Consider the following 15,093-nt stretch of genomic DNA (forward strand, 5'->3'; position numbering starts at 1 on the left):
ACGGCCAATCGGAGAGCGTGGCGCCAAGTTTACGTACTTTAAAAATGGTGCGTCGTCGACCTCCACAACATCAGTAATTTTGGGTTCCTACTGGCATCAGCTATCCAGTGTTAAAATGTCGTGACACAATTTTTCTCCGCCCCTCTATATGAGAAACAATTGCTCTAAAGGTTTTCATGCCCTTACTACCGTAGCTGAAGATGAGTGCAGAGAAAGAACACGAAACCGCACATTTTCACAACAGAAACGCAGTTTTTTCTTTCTTGCTATCAGTATTTAACAGAAAACTTCTACATTGTCCATTAAAAAATATATAGCTGCTATCTGGACCGAGTGTACATTAGAGTTTGAAGTAACAACGCTTGTTCTTTATGTATTATATACACATTTAAATATGAAAATATGTAGCCTATGCAATCCAAATTTTCATTAGAGTATTGTGTAAACGCTTGAGGTAAAATTAGTCAAAAACGTTTCGAAATTTTTGGTAACACCTTTTCGTTTACATATTACGTATGAACTGATATATTAAAAATATGTAGCCTATGTCCACCCAAATTTTCATTAGATTGCGATGTAAATAATCCGATGTAAATCGGTCAAGGATTTTCAAGATTTTTGGTAACAACATTTTTTGTCCATGTATCAATATATATTTATACATTACATATGTTAAAAAAATTTATAGCACAGGGCCTTCCAAACATTCATCAGCACGTTGAAGTGAAGATTGGAATTAATCGGTTGAGAGCCTTGCGAGATTTTTGGAAACAACATTAAGCTTGATGTAGTCCATACGCACTTATATATTGTATATATTAAAATATATAGCTTATGTCGATCTGAATGTTCATTAGAGTTTTGAGTAAATATTTGAAACAAATTGGTTGGGAACTTCTTGAAATTTTTCGTAATAACGTTTCGCCTTTGTATATTACATCTATAGAACATTACATGTATTAAAAAATATGAAGCCTATATGTGTCTCAACGTTCTTAGAGTATACTGTAAACATTTGAACTACATCAGAAAATTACTTTTCGAAGTTTTTGGTAACAACTGGACCAAAATAGGCCAAATTCGACACACAAACGCAATGCCCCACGAGGACAACATAGGGGTTTTGTAGTGTTGGCAGAAGAGCCAACACCGTGTTACTAGAGGAGGCCGAAATGCATGCGTTTTAGCTCACGCAGGCTGGCGTGAGGAGGGAAGGACTATACTGACGTGAGGTCTGGAACATGACAAGGAATTAGAATTCAGAAAGCGGACGGAATTAGTTTCATACTTAACTTTAATCCATTAATGATGAACGTCGCTCTCGACGGTACATGATTCACAATATTATTCTGTTCAGAATAGGTAACTGAATATGGCGCCTTGCTAGCAAATGACGTAGCTGAAGGCTATGCTAAACTGTCGTCTCTGCAAATGAGAGCGTATTTTGTCAGTGAACCATCGCTAGCAAAGTCGGCTGTACAACTGGGGCGAGTGCTAGGGAGTCTCTCTGGACCTGCCGTGGTGGCGGCGCTCGGTCTGCAATCACTGATAGTGGCGACACGCGGGTCCGACGTATACCAACGGACCGCGGCCGATTTAAAGGCTACCACCTAGCAAGTGTGGTGTCTGGCGGTGACACCACAGGTTTTTACAATGTTCTAGCTCTAATATTTAAGGAGATACAGACATGAATGCTTTTAAGTCCCTGACCTATAGATTGCCTGCATAAGAGGTGTGTTGTGTGGGAACAGTATCGACTTGCCTTATTGATCTGCTTTGGCGGATGGGGAAGTTTGAGATAGACAGAGTAGGAGATGCAGAGAGAGAGAGGGAGCAGAAGGGTGCGGCAAGTTGAAAAAGAGAGTTAGAGAGACAGAGAGAGAGAGAGAGAGAGGGTGATATATACGTGCGTATGACAAACACCTTCTTTCAAACATATTTATCTTCTTGATACCTCCTCCGTGTTACCACAAATAACGTGTCACTGACCTCATTTGTACTAAGATTGCAGTATACGAGAGTTGCTTATTTGCTTCCACCACCGTGATTGGAGTGGGTAAGTTCTAACAAATATTCACCAACCAACAGTCATCTATTGTTGTTGTCCCCTGTGTAGAAAACACCACGTAGGTCGTGAATCCGTTATTTTGAGGCTGTAAGAAACTCTCAGCGAGGAACTGTTATATCAGAAAAAATTAAATTTCCAACCAGTTTGTTTATACGGGATGCTACTTGCTTTTTACTAGCAGAACGCTAGAAACTGAACAATTACATTCCACTTTAGAGCCACAAATAATTTCTATTCTTCAACAAGTTAATAAACTGTGTATTTCCGTTGCTACTGTTCTCAACTACACGTTCCAAATAATCAGAGTTTGCTAATAAAGTCTTAACACAGACTGCGGCAGACAATCTGTCTGTCTTCCGAGGATTCCCAACCAGCTCTCATATTTACAGTTCAGAGACATTGTAAATTAAGTCATATCTGACACTGCGGCAGACAACATGTCTGTCCTCCTACACTGTCATACCAGCTCTGATCTTACAGCCGAACCACTTCACCCTCCAACCAAGTTAGGTACGATCTAAAGATCACTAAAGTGCACTATCTGCCTTTTCGTTTAGCAGTAGTTTATTATTCTGCTGTGTATTAATACCTGTGAAACAATGAAATGATAGGACGCTATTGAGAGATGCTTTAATTTGAAAAGCAAGTAAATATACTGTTAAGTGTGTCTAATATTAATAACAGAAGATTATCATTTTGGCGCGCAACTTCCTAATGCAGCAGCCAATGATAGAGAAAGACCACAATTTAGGCAGTCTCTCCCAAACAAACCATCTATCATCAGTGCCTCTTGCCACTTCTGCCTTCTCAACTGCTCTAAGAAGAGCTTCTTGAACCTGAATATGATGGCTGTAAAACCAGTAATATAACAAAGGGATGGGCAGGGAGAGAGGGGGCAGGAGTGGTTGGGTAGAGAGGTAGGGGGCTGTGAGGAAATAGAGACAGAGACCAAGGGGGTGGTAGACAGAGAGAGAGATGGTGAGAAGGAATTGAACGAAAAAGGGGGATTATCATGGATGTGGGCTGAGTGGTAGGTGGAGGATATGAGATATAGGGAGGTAATGGACAGAGAGGGGGAGCAGGAGATGAACCAAGAAACGTGTGCATTATGTGTAATATACATGTACTCAGGTTTTGCATGGAAAAGGCTAGTACATATTAATATATAAAGTAGTATATGTGTATGTCTGTCAGGCATCACCTCCCAAAAGCTGAATTGATTTTAACCAAATCTGGCATACAAACAGCACGCTTCAAGAGTATCAGCACTGAGGGGTTTAGAACCTCCTGACTCCCATAGGAGCAAGGATATACACTCCTGGAAATTGAAATAAGAACACCGTGAATTCATTGTCCCAGGAAGGGGAAACTTTATTGACACATTCCTGGGGTCAGATACATCACATGATCACACTGACAGAACCACAGGCACATAGACACAGGCAACAGAGCATGCACAATGTCGGCACTAGTACAGTGTATATCCACCTTTCGCAGCAATGCAGGCTGCTATTCTCCCATGGAGACGATCGTAGAGATGCTGGATGTAGTCCTGTGGAACGGCTTGCCATGCCATTTCCACCTGGCGCCTCAGTTGGACCAGCGTTCGTGCTGGACGTGCAGACCGCGTGAGACGACGCTTCATCCAGTCCCAAACATGCTCAATGGGGGACAGATCCGGAGATCTTGCTGGCCAGGGTAGTTGACTTACACCTTCTAGAGCACGTTGGGTGGCACGGATTACATGCGGACGTGCATTGTCCTGTTGGAACAGCAAGTTCCCGTGCCGGTCTAGGAATGGTAGAACGATGGGTTCGATGACGGTTTGGATGTACTGTGCACTATTCAGTGTCCCCTCGACGATCACCAGTGGTGTACGGCCAGTGTAGGAGATCGCTCCCCACACCATGATGCCGGGTGTTGGCCCTGTGTGCCTCGGTCGTATGCAGTCCTGATTGTGGCGCTCACCTGCACGGCGCCAAACACGCATACGACCATCATTGGCACCAAGGCAGAAGCGACTCTCATCGCTGAAGATGACACGTCTCCATTCGTCCCTCCATTCACGCCTGTCGCGACACCACTGGAGGCGGGCTGCACGATGTTGGGGCGTGAGCGGAAGACGGCCTAACGGTGTGCGGGACCGTAGCCCAGCTTCATGGAGACGGTTGCGAATGGTCCTCGCCGATACCCCAGGAGCAACAGTGTCCCTAATTTGCTGGGAAGTGGCGGTGCGGTCCCCTACGGCACTGCGTAGGATCCTACGGTCTTGGCGTGCATCCGTGCGTCGCTGCGGTCCGGTCCCAGGTCGACGGGCACGTGCACCTTCCGCCGACCACTGGCGACAACATCGATGTACTGTGGAGACCGCACGCCCCACGTGTTGAGCAATTCGACGGTACGTCCACCCGGCCTCCCGCATGCCCACTATACGCCCTCGCTCAAAGTCCGTCAACTGCACATACGGTTCACGTCCACGCTGTCGCGGCATGCTACCAGTGTTAAAGACTGCGATGGAGCTCCGTCTGCCACGGCAAACTGGCTGACACTGACGGCGGCGGTGCACAAATGCTGCGCAGCTAGCGCCATTCGACGGCCAACACCGCGGTTCCTGGTGTGTCCGCTGTGCCGTGCGTGTGATCATTGCTTGTACAGCCCTCTCGCAGTGTCCGGAGCAAGTATGGTGGGTCTGACACACCGGTGTCAATGTGTTCTTTTTTCCATTTCCAGGAGTGTAGGTGAAAAACAGTTAATCAACCCCAGACATGTGGGTTACCCTGCACAACAGGGATGTTGTGTGGGAGTAGTATAGGTCTGGCTTATCAACCTGCTTTACAGGATAGGCTACACTTCGGGGCAAAGAATGGTTTTCTAGACCTAACATGCCAGCTTCACTGCATGGCAGGCGTGTTGTATTGGAGTACTATGGACCTGCCTTATTGGCCTGCTTTGTAGGGCACACCTATATGTCAGGTGGACAAAAAGTTTTCATTCCCCTGATTTGCAGGCTGTCCTACACAACAGGAGTTTTGCTGGAGTAGTTTTGGACTGCTTTATCGACCTGTTTTTCGGAAATGGACTCCTATGTGGGTATGGATGTATCAAATAAGGCTATAAAATATAAACTTCATCCCAAAGGAACACAAGAGAAAAATAACATTATACTTTTAAGAATTTCTCTGTATAAAATTTAGAAACTCGTTATCCAGTATTCGTGATGTATTAGAATGAGGAATTATTCCACTGTCGCTATTCTTTATACAGGGTGAGTCACCTAAGATTACCGCTGGATATATTTCGTAAACCACATCAAATACTGACGAATCGATTCCACAGACCGAACGTGAGGAGAGGGGCTAGTGTGATTGGTTAATACACACCATAAAAAATGCACGGAAGTATGTTTTTTAACACAAACCTACGTTTTTTTAAATGGAACCCCGTTAGTTTTGTTAGCACATCTGAACATATAAACAAATACGTAATCAGTGCCGTTTGTTGCATTGTAAAATGTTAATTACATCCGGAGATATTGTCACCTAAAGTTGACGCTTGGGTACCACTCCTCCGCTGTTCGATCGTGTGTATCGGAGAGCACCGAATTACGTAGGGATCCAAAGGGAACGGTGATGGACCTTAGGTACAGAAGAGACTGCAACAGCACATTACGTCCACATGCTAACATCTTTTTATTGGTCTTTTTCACTGACGCACATGTACATTACCATGAGGGGTGAGGTACACGTACACACGTGGTTTCCGTTTTCAATTACGGAGTGGAATAGAGTGTGTCCCGGCATCTCAGGCCAATAGATGTTCAATGTGGTGGCCATCATTTGCTGCACACAATTGCAATGTCTGGCGTAATGAATGTCGTACACGCCGCAGTACATCTGCTGTAACGTCGCCGCAGGCTGCCGCAATACGTTGTTTCATATCCTCTGGGGTTGTAGGCACATCACGGTACACATTCTCCTTTAAGGTACCCCACAGAAAGAAGTCCAGAGGTGTAAGATCAGGAGAACGGGCTGGCCAATTTATGCGTCCTCCACGTCCTATAAAACGCCCGTCGAACATCCTGTCAAGGGTCAGCGTAGTGTTAATTGCGGAATGTGCAGGTGCACCATCATGCTGATACCACGTATGTCGACGCGTTTCCGGTGGGACATTTTCGAGCAACGTTGGCAGATCTTTCTGTAGAAACGCGATGTATGTTGCAGCTGTTTGGGCCCCTGCAATGAAATGAGGATCAATGAGGTGGTCGCCAATGATTCCGCACCATACATTTACAGTCCACGGTCGCTGTCGCTCTACCTGTCTGAGCCAGCGAGGATTGTCCACGGACCAATAACGCATGTTCCGTAGATTCACTGCCCCGTGGTTTGTGAAACCCGCTTCATCGGTAAACAGATAGAACTGCAACGCATTCTCTGTTAATGCCCAATGACAGAATTGCACTCGATGATTAAAGTCATCACCATGTAATTGCTGATGTAGCGACACATGGAACGGGTGAAAGCGGTGACGATGACACTGCTTTGACTCAGTCCACCGGCTCTCGCAGTGCCCCGTGTACTCATGTGTGGGTTCATGGCAACAGCAGCTAACACACCAACTTCACCCGCTTCTCCTGTGACGGGCCTGTTACGGACCCGTTTGCGTGCTACGACCATACCTGTTGCATACAGTTGGCGGTAGATGTTTTGCAATGTGCGGCATGTTGGATGCTCTCTGTCCGGGTACCGTTCTGCATACACCCTGCAGGCTTCAGCTGCATTTCATCGACACTCGCCATAGATGAGTATCATCTCCGCCTTTTCAGAGTTAGAATACACCATGGTCAGAGTTCCTACAACACTACACTAACACAGACGTCTGGTAACACGGTGTACTACAGTTGGTCTGCGTGCGGAGACGAATGCAGAATAATAATAGCAGCAATGCGGACACTGCGACAGCTAGACCAAACCACAACAGTGCACTACAGCCACACTCGTAAAACACGGTCGTCATCGTAAACATGTCCCTGCAGATGCTGCTCGCTAACTGTGGCCCGTGTTTGTTACAACACGCAACTGAACGTCGGAGGTTTCAAGCGTCAACTTTAGGTTACAATATCTCCGGATGTAATTAACATTTTACAATGCAACAAACGGCACTGATTATGTATTTGTTCATATGTTCAGATGTGCTAACAAAACTAACGTGGTTCCATTTAAAAAAAACGTAGGTTTGTGCTAAAAAACATACTTCCGTGCATTTTTGTATGGTTTGTATTAAACAATTACACTAGCCCCTCTCCTCACGTTCGGTCTGTGGAATCGGTTCGTCAGTATTTGATGTGGGTTAGGAAATATGTCCAGCGGTAACGTTAGGTGACTCACCCTGTATATACTACCACATCTACATTTGCAAACCTATAGTTGGATCGTGCGACGCCGTGGTGGTACCTGTCCATTAGGCTGCCTCTTAGATATGCTATACTCCGACGAATGAGCGAGTGCAAGTCGTACGACTCTGAAGTCACTGTGCGTGCAGCCTTCACACGGCTCAGGCAAGTGGGCCCATGCAAGCGGGGCTTTACCATGGTGCAGCCAAGTGGATACCGTAGCTCGCTCCGATTTAACTGATTCAGTGTTTACTGGTATTCTGTCCTTGGTCAAACAACAATCTTCAGTCTACGCACTTGCATAAAGTACACGGTTAAGGTAGCAAGTTTAAATTAAACACTAAGTAGTTCAGGTGATAGCATTGTGTGTTTGAATTCGAGTATCGGAATCATATGATAATATGTTCACGTTAATTGTTTTCACATTACTTACCTTCAAGTGCAGTTTATGAACGCACAGTAAATTCATAAATTACTTTTGTCAAGACGATTTACCAGTAGGTCACAGATGGTAACTCTTCGTGACATTAACAGGATACTGCTGGGCGGAGGGGATGTACATCTCCTTTTACGATATAATGAATGAATTCTTCGTGCTGAATTCTTAGATATCTGTCGTTACAGCGGAATATCTCACGAGGTCTCGAGGCGCACAAACAAGCTTAACTTCCCCATCAGACGGATGGATGACCAGCAATAGTGTCACATGCCCTCACTTCGTGAGACACTACGGGTCTGGAACTTAGTCCTGAACGTTGGCGCAAATCTGGTAATCAGTAACTTCACGCCACAACTTCCCCTCGTCTTTCCGGCTAAAACCTGGGGCTTTACGTTCCTTCCACCGCCAAGATTCGAACCCCCTATCTCCAAGATCACGGAGGAACAACGGAATTGATGTACAGTCTGATTATAATCCTTTAATCATTATTCGTAAATATTGCATTAATTAACACAGTGTTCTCCGTTGATTGCTGTTTATTTACGTACGACTAGCCGCGTTTCGGTCAATGTTGTCAGGAGAACCACATTTAAAATATCACCGGTGCACAGAAACTTGAAGAAATGGTTCATATGGCTCTGAGCACTATGGGACTTAACATCTGTGGTCATCAGTCCCCTAGAACTTAGAACTACTTAAACCTAACTAACCTAAGGACATCACACACATCCATGCCCGAGGCAGGATTAGAACCTGCGACCGTAGCAGTCGCGCGGTTCCGGACTGAGCGCCTAGAACCGCTAGACCACCGCGGCCTGCCAAACTTGAAGAAATACTGCGTATGCTCCCCGTCAAATAAGACTGTGATGGTGTCTGAGGCCGAAACGCGTAACTTATGAGTGTGCAAATAGAAAGTGGTCAAGAGCGAACACTGTATTCATTAGTCTACTATGATCGTTGACTCGTATTCTTTTGTAACTTACAGAAGATAAGATTGCGGAAGATTGTGTTGAAAATTTCAATTGTCATTTGCCCCGAGAACATGGACAACTTCGTTAGCTTTCCTCCAAACCACACGTAGCATATTTGGTTGTTGGACTCATGCGTTTCCAACATCGTTTTAGTAAGGGCTTATTCTTTTCAGCGGTAGAATGCCTTTCGATTTAAAACTTTTCATTACTGAAAGGGATTCAAGAAATAAGGACTGCAACAATAAAATCGAGACACACAATGCTTGGGAAATGCTGTGTATAAAAAACGTATATATCATCAATAAATGACACTGGCACATTCAAATAGTTAAAAAATTTTAGGTAGGCGTTTCCAGTAATTGCTTATAATTATTTTCAAGTCTGTCTTCTTCAACAGTTGTTAGCACTGGATGAATCCAATGTTTCCGTGATATCGTTGGCGTCTGTCTTTTGGTTTCAGCAGAACAGCAACAACCAACAGTTCAGTGCCAAAACCCACCGTGCAACTGTCTCGTGCAAGCACCCGTGCCACGGTTCAAACGGCTGCACAGAGTCAAATCGCGCGACTGAACCGCCAATAGTACCTCCACCAGCTGTGAATGGCAGTTGAGCACTACGAATCAGGATGTCTCACAATTTGCTTTCGACTTATCCATGCCACAACACGATGCCGTTACGTGTATGAACCGGGCCCCCACAGGTTATATCATAAATGTCAAATTCAACTGTAACACTGGATCGTTCTAATTCCTCTAATATTAATTACTCAACAATTCTTCCACGCGTATCTATTCCACTGTGTGATTCCAGACGTTCGTTTGACAAGCCGAATTTGTGTGCTAGATCGAGATTCGAACCGAGTCAAAGATTGACAAAATATAAACCTGTTTTAAAGTTAGCACACCAGCGGATAAGCCAGAGATAGTAGTATAGTCCACGAAAACTTTAAATTTTGCGGCCTTTCAATGCTGGATTAATGAGTCGCCACCGGAGTCGTAGAAGATTGTGGCTTCGTGTAGCTGTATTCCACAAGCAGTATTTGCTGTTTACGACTGCCAGTCCCCCCCTTCCTGCTGATGGTACTACGTGTCACTGAAGAGTGGAACAATGCTCCCAATTTGTGCTGCTATCGCCTTGACATTCGCCATGGTTGCTCTCTTCAGTACAAGGGTCGGCCGATGAACCTGCAGGCCCCTGTTGTGAAAACCGGAACAATAAGCACTTGCTTCGACACCACTCAGTGCTCATGTGTTGCCTGAACTCGGTAAGCACCTTCAGAACCGCCCGGTTCCAAAGTACGACCTACATAGAAGTTATGCAGCAAATGAGCTTTAGCCGTTGGCAACGTCTTGTGATACCTACAATGATTACTAACCCAATGTGATTACCCAAGCAGCAAATCACGATTTACAGAACTCCAAGTACGTTATAGTGTAACTGCCAGGTGTACTTGTGTAACCGGCCGCTGTGACCGAGCGGTTTTAGGCGCTTCAGTTCGGAACCGCGTGCTGCTACGGTCGCAGGTTCGAATCCTGTCTCGGGAATGGATGTGTGTGATGTCCTTAGGTTAGTTAGGTTTAAGTAGTTCTAAGTCTAGTGGACTGATGATCTCAGATGTTAAGTCCCATAATGCTCAGAGCCACTTGAACCACTTCGAACTTGTGCAGTTTTAGATGCACAGGACTGCCAGCACAAACGAGGTCCACACGCCCTCACACATACGCACAAACACACACACACACACACACACACACACACACACACACACACACATTTACGCGATGGGATAAATCTGAGAAGTTAATTGAGTTGAATTGCGAGTAAATAAAATGCGTTGGCCATAGTATGCTTCTTCCTTGGCTCAGAGTATCAGGCATCCGAAATACCATAATGACAGCTCGTGAATATCATTAAGATGTGTCCGAGATTTTACCGAAACGTCTTGCTTTTTTAACATATTTTTAATAGGTAGCTTTCTTGTCTGTCTTTCTATTCGTTACAGATTTTGTAATTGATTTTAAACTAACTTCTCGATGAGCGAGAGACTTGAAATTTTCAACACAGGGAAGAACTGGATGACGTTGCAAAATTAACTTGCTTTCTTGCCTGGTGTGCGACGAAAGGTACTTCGCGTACCACTTTTATTTTCCCTTTTTAACACGTTTTCATTAGGTCGCTTTCTTTTCTGTCCGTTCAATACGAATTTTGCAGTTCATTTTAAACTAATTCCCGACTAGCTAAAGAGTTGAAACTCTCACCATAGATCAGAAATAGAGGGCAACGCAATATTAACTTCGTGTCGTGTCTGGTGTGCGACTAAGGGTACGTTTATTACCACTATAGTTTTCCTGTGAGTTAGAGACTTGAAACTTTCAACATAGCTGAGAACGGGATGACAATGTGATATTAACTCGCTTTCTTGTGTGGTATATGGTGGACTCTACTTCCCTTACCACCATCATTTTTCGATGGGCTAGAGACTTCAAGCATTTAACATAGCTCAGAACTGGATGACAATGCAACCGCTTTCGAGTCTGGTGTGTGGGAGAGAGTAATTTGTCTAGCACCAGAATTTCCCCTTTTCATGTTCGAGTTGTGTTTCGTGGTAAGAACCATAGCTGGTAAGCCTCCGTATTACCTCGACGCTTTCAATTTTTACATTCGCGTTCTTTTCGCGACATAAACGTGGGAGGAAGCAATGTACTGATTGACTCAGGTGAAGAGAAACTGCAACAAATCTGAAATTTACCACATGTCTCTGTTGTAATCTCCTCAAAATGTTTGAAATAGATCAAAAAATTTGACACACAGAAGACTAAAAAGCAGAAAATAATTTTTGAAATAAAAAACTTTTTAAAAGGAACTAAAGAGACTGAAATAATTTCTCTAGCCCTGTATAAAGATTCCTGACCTCACGCAGATAATCCTAAAAATTTGTGCTCGTGAATTTCTTATAGCTATGACAATAATTGTAAGGTTCAGAACGATAACCATGGGGAACATGCAATACATAATTGATGCACGAGTACATCACTTTCTTAATGTTTCCTATTGCATGCACCTCGCGTTTTTCGCTTCAAATTTTACAAGCACTGCCATAGCTATTAAAAATTCAAAAGCATGAATTTTCAGGACTCTCTATATGGGGTTAAGGTTCTGTATGGAGCTAGGAGAAATCATTGTATACATTTTAGTAAGTTTTAAAAACCAGTTACATTAAATTGTTTTATTTAAAATAATTATTCAGGTTTCAGTCGCGGATGTTTCGCGACAAGAACCAATGCTGGTAAGCCTCCGAGTTAGCCTGAGTCTCTCAATTTTTACCTCAGCGGCCGTTTTGTGAGATAAACATAGGAGGAAACACTTTATTGATTCAAATGGTTCAAATGGCTCTGAGCACTATGGGACTTAACGTCTGAGGTCATCAGTCCCGCCGGCCGGAGTGGCCGAGCGGTTCTAGGCGCTACAGTCTGGAGCCGCGCAACCGCTACGGTCGCAGGTTCGAATCCTGCCTCGGGCATGGATGTGTGTGATGTCCTTAGGTTAGTTAGGTTTGAGTAGTTCTAAGTTCTAGGGGACTGATGACCTCAGCAGTGAAGTCCCATAGTCCTCAGAGCCATTTGAACCATTTCCATCAGTCCCCTAGAACTTAGAACAACTTAAACCTAACTGACCTATGGACATAAAACACATCCATACCCGAGGCAGGATTCGAACCTGCGAGTGTGGCGGTCACGTGGTTCCAGACTGAAGCGCCTAGAACCGCTCGGCCACACCGGCCGGCCACTTTTTTGATCGATTCAGGTGGAATGAAACTGAAATAAACCTAAAGTTTACCTACCACATATCTGCTGTAATCAGACCAAAATGTTTGAAATAGTCTGAAAAATTCACATGCACATGACTAAAAAGCAGCAAAATAATTATTAAAATATAAAACTTTTTAATAAAACACGCCTCTAAAGCTGCCTAAAAAGTATAAAATAATTTCTCGTAATCCCATACAGATAGTCCTGAAAATTTGAGTTTGTTAATTTTTTGATAGTTATGACAGTACTTGATAAATTTAAAATGAAATACGTGAAGCGCAACAGAAAATTGATGCACGAATAGTTCACTTAAGTCACTATTAATTTTATTGCACTGCAAATGATATGAATCGCTGTGTGGTTTTTCTCAACGGCAACTACCCTTTGCACTTACTATTACCCTCTTACTATTATCTATTGCATGCGCTCCACGTTTTCGTTTTAAATTTTATAAGTGCCGTCATGGCTATTAAAAATTCACGAGCACAAATTTTCAGGACTATCAGTATGAGGTTAGAAATCTGTATGGACGTAGGAGAAATTGTTTCAAAGTTCTTAGACAGTTTTGAAAACGTGTTATATTAGAAAGCGTTTTTATTTAAAAAAGTAGCTGACAAACCCGGCATTTCCCCAAGCATCCACTTTGCCAATATTGTATTAGAAACGGAACCTAAAATGTTCTCCTGCAGTAGACTCGATGTGAGATGACCTCGGACAGTTTCCGTAGACTTGGCGCACCTGCTGCCTTTGTCTACACCGCGATTTGTAAAAGTCTCTATCAGAACGCCTCTCCATAGCTCTAAAGACGGCCACTGTTTTTGCCTACAGCCGTTAGCACTTCGAAGTTGAAAGCTGCCAAAATCGCGGCGAGATGTCAGAGATTTCCATAAATTAACTTGCCTGTAGTAATATCTTAGTAGTGAACAATAACTACATTAAAACTCCAAGGGTGATAGGCATTGTTTTCAGTCATATCTATGCATATGACGTAATATCTTTGAACTATGTGTCGTACAGTATTATATTTGTGTAGCCACATTCAGCGGCATGTGTGTATGCTGACTGCGAAATTTATTGCAAACAGAGCAAGTAGCACAGAAGTAATTAATTTAAAATTCATGCTCGATGCGGCAGTTTTTCGCGTATCTCGTTGTTTATAAACTCATGTCTCCTGAACTACAATAGGTAGTTCTCACCCTCAGAGCGATTGTTGACTGAAAGTAAGGAATATGTGCACCAAGTTTGGTTGAAATCAATCCACTGGTTTAGGAGGAGATGTGGGACATACACATACACATATCTACATCCGTTTTTGTAATATGTATGAAGTATTCTCTCTGTGTTTATTGCTTCGCGATTTCGTTGTCGCCGTTTGGGTCGTACTTGTCTGGTTTTTTTCTAACATTCCGTGATACTCCTCTCTTTTTTAATTTCCACAAACAAGGTTTCAAGTTCTAAAGAACAATCATCTCTCCTCAGTGGAGTTGTTCCTTTCACGATTTATCATTTTGGTAAACGAATACATTACAAAGGAGACGAGCCACTGCACTACAAAAAAATGGCTCTGAGCACTATGGGACTTAACATCTGGGGTCATCAGTCCCCTAGAATTTAGAACTACTTAAACCTAAGTAACCTAAGGACATCACACACATCCATGCCTGAGGCAGGATTCGAACCTGCGACCGTAGCAGAAGCGCGGTTCCAGACTGAAGCGCCTAGAACCGATCGGCCACACCGGCCGGCGACTGCACTACAAATTAGCGTTTTACAAACAGCAAAATGACTCAGTTTTGAACTGCTCATGCGCTGAGGCGAATGCAAACGGCCAACTGCGAGCAGCTGTAGGGTTGAAAGCGACACGTGCGGCTCGCTCATAACGCACCAGTGTGGGCAGCTGCTCAAGAAGGAGGAATCGGATTTTGTTTCTACTCCAGTCGACTGCACAGTCATGTTGGCTGGCCCACATTTATTGGCGGGTGTACAAAAATGTTTGTGAGGGGCTATTAAGCAACTCAAGGCAGAGAGCAACTAGGTGCAATATTGTCATATGAAGACATGATGGAGACCGTGGCTGTTGTTTGAAGACAAATGTTGATGGTGTCAGGATAGCAACCAGCCACAAATTTACTTTCAGTTCCTTTATTCAAAGGGTACCGTTACCGGTTTCGAATCGTTGTGATTCATCCTCAGACGGTTTACACACTTTCTTTTTGACATGTGATGTTTTTTTTTTACAGATTAATTGTCCTAAAATATAAAAAATACATAATTATAAACACTCTACACACAGATGGTTGCGTTACAGATTTTCGTCGCATGTGACTTACGTGAAACGTCGGTTTGGAGTGTTTGTTTCCACAACATTCGTCAAATAGATGTAAATGCATTCCCACTGCATTCTTATTGTTGCACAC

Source organism: Schistocerca piceifrons, chromosome 4, assembly GCF_021461385.2.
Source record: "Schistocerca piceifrons isolate TAMUIC-IGC-003096 chromosome 4, iqSchPice1.1, whole genome shotgun sequence".
In the NCBI taxonomy this organism is placed as follows: Eukaryota; Metazoa; Arthropoda; class Insecta; order Orthoptera; family Acrididae; genus Schistocerca; species Schistocerca piceifrons.